The sequence below is a fragment of the Alligator sinensis genome, unplaced genomic scaffold (genome assembly GCF_000455745.1).
Source record: "Alligator sinensis unplaced genomic scaffold, ASM45574v1 scaffold1730_1, whole genome shotgun sequence".
Taxonomy (NCBI): Eukaryota; Metazoa; Chordata; order Crocodylia; family Alligatoridae; genus Alligator; species Alligator sinensis.
The window spans coordinates 59,446-62,071 of NW_005843533.1; the positions used below are offsets into that span (position 1 = coordinate 59,446).

Here is a 2,626-nt window from a genome sequence, read left to right on the forward strand (position 1 = left end):
ATGGGCTGGGTGCGGTCCATGGACCATATTTGCCCACCCCTGCTGTAATGTGTGCAGGCAAGTGTTGTTCCCACTCTCTCAAATTGAACAGTGTGGAAACAAGCAACTGTTCCCTTCTTCTCCTTCTAACGACACATGTTAGGGGACAGTCAGGTTTGTTGTCTTGATTTTCAACCCAGATCTAGATTGCATGCGCTGCCACGAACTTAAATTGCTGTCTTCACTCACCAATGTAAGAGTTCATTCGGCAGCCCAAGGTAGCCACCCTCTCCCAGGGCATTATGGGATTTGTAGTCCCCCATTGAAATCAGCATGGTATACACAGGTTCTTTGTAGCCACTCCTGCTGGACAAGAAAGAAGCTGAGGCTGTTGCTGGCTGGTTCTGGACAAGAAAGAACCTGAGGCTATTGCTGGCTGCTTCTGGTCAGGTTGACCTGGAACCCAGGAAGCGTTTCATCCTGGTCTCAGGCTGCACGAAATGGTGCCATGGCACGGGTGGGATTCACAAGATTTTAGGTTCTGCTAGGAACTGAATTCCCCATGGCTTGCACCAGAATTGCCCCCTTCCTGTTTCCTCTCTGGGGCCTTGAGTGTCACAAAGCCTAAGACTCAGCACAGAGTCCTGGTTCTGGTTCATGCCAAGGCCTTAGACCCTCTGAAGACTTCTGTGACCTGGAGGCCACCTGGGACCCGTTAGCAGAGGAAAGCTCCATGGGTGCATTCCCTGCACAAAAGTTTTCCATGGAACCAAGCAGAAAGCACAACCCTGTTTCTCTCAGAAGACAGCGCCACAGCTCTACATCCCCCCCTCATCCTCAGCCCCTTAGAGCATGAAACTCTTCAGACACTGCCCTAATGCACATGTTCCACTTGTTCTTGTCCCAGCAGGGCCTGAGGTGATGGTATGGACAGGTGGGTCAGAAGCTCTTGAGAGTCAGGCTCTGAACTGCACCAAGTAGGGAACATTAGCCAAGCCAAGAAGCCTGCCGCTCCCTCACCCCCAGCGCTTGGGGTTTTGGCAGGAAAACCTTGTTTTTGTGAGGGTACACAATGACAAGGTCCAGGCCTACTCTGAGGCCCATCCCGATTGAAGTAATAGCAGTATTTGCCCTTTGCCAGCAGGGTAGGGACTAATCTGGAGTTCCTCTTCCCCATGCAGGAGGTGCCTGCCTGCTGAGTAGCGCTGAAGAGCAGCCTCCTGCAGAAGGGTCTGCAGACCTGGAGCCAGCACAGGCTTCCCCAGGGAGTTTGGTTGAGATGGACTTCCTGAGACATGAGAAGGAGCCATGGCACAAGTGTCAGGGGAGGCCCCAAAAGCAGAAGGAGAAGGTAGCGATGAACCAGGTACCATCTCCCCTCGAGCATGAGGGTGGAGAATGGACAGAACCTAGAAAGAGCCCTGGGTGCAGATATGAAGTTGTGGTGCAGGGAAGAGGTGCAGAGTTCCCTGGGTGCAGAGAATAGCTGAGAGACCTAAAGACCCACTAGAACAATGCACTCTATTCAAGTGAAGGCAATGGGGAGGGCCTCAGAACAAAGCAGGAGCTAACTTCCAAGGACAAGGGCAGAGCTGAGCCCTACATGAAAGTCAGGAAAACTTTTCAGTGCACAGCACTCCTGGCTGTGCATAAAATAAGGTACGTTGGGGACAAGTCCCATGTATGCATCAAGTGTGGGAAGAGCTTCACCTGCCTCTACCCTGGTTGCTCATCGCCAGACCCATTTTGGAGAGCTATCCCACCAGATCACCAAATGGGGGAAGAGCTTTCTGCGAGCCCTACATGAAAGTCAGGAAAACTTTTCAGTGCACAGCACTCCTGGCTGTGCATAAAATAAGGTACGTTGGGGACAAGTCCCATGTATGCATCAAGTGTGGGAAGAGCTTCACCTGCCTCTACCCTGGTTGCTCATCGCCAGACCCATTTTGGAGAGCTATCCCACCAGATCACCAAATGGGGGAAGAGCTTTCTGCACCCCACAGACCTGGTCAAGCACCTACATGTGCAGAGGGGGAAGCATTAGGCACAGCTGAGTCAAGAGTGGCAAGAGATTCACCCATTTTTTCTCCCTGTCTCAGGACCAGTGCATCCAGCTAGGGAGGAAGACGCACCACTGCACTGAGTGCAGGAAGAACTTCATCTGCTAGAAAGACCTGTCCCAGCACAAGTGTGTGCGGCAGCACTGCACCAAGTGTGGGAAGAGATTCAGGCAGCTCTCCGACCTTGCAAGGCACCTGTGCATGCACACAAGGGAGAAGCCACATCAGTGCTCAGAGTGTGGAAAGAGCTTCACTTACTCCTCCCAGCTGGCTCAGCACCAGCGTATCCACACAGGGGAGAAGCCATTTCACTGCTCAGAATGTGGAAGGAGCTTCACTTACTCCTCCAGCCTGGGTCAGCACCAGCGAATCCACACAGGGGAGAAGCCCCATCAGTGCTCAGAGTGTGGGAAGAGCTTCACTCACTCCTCCAGCCTGGCTCAGCACCAGCGTATCCACACGGGGGAGAAGCCCTATCAGTGCTCAGAGTGTGGGAAGAGCTTTCCTAACTCCTTTAGGCTGGCTCAGCACCAGCGTATCCACACAGGGGAGAAGCCACATCAGTGCTCAGAGTGTGGGAAGAGCTT

The 2,626-nt window shown here is 53.0% G+C and overlaps 1 pseudogene; it reads left to right on the forward strand.

The window, feature by feature from the left end:
• Positions 1–1,163: 1,163 nt before the first annotated feature.
• Positions 1,164–2,626, forward strand: part of LOC102371013 — a 34,972-nt pseudogene continuing 33,509 nt past the window's right edge.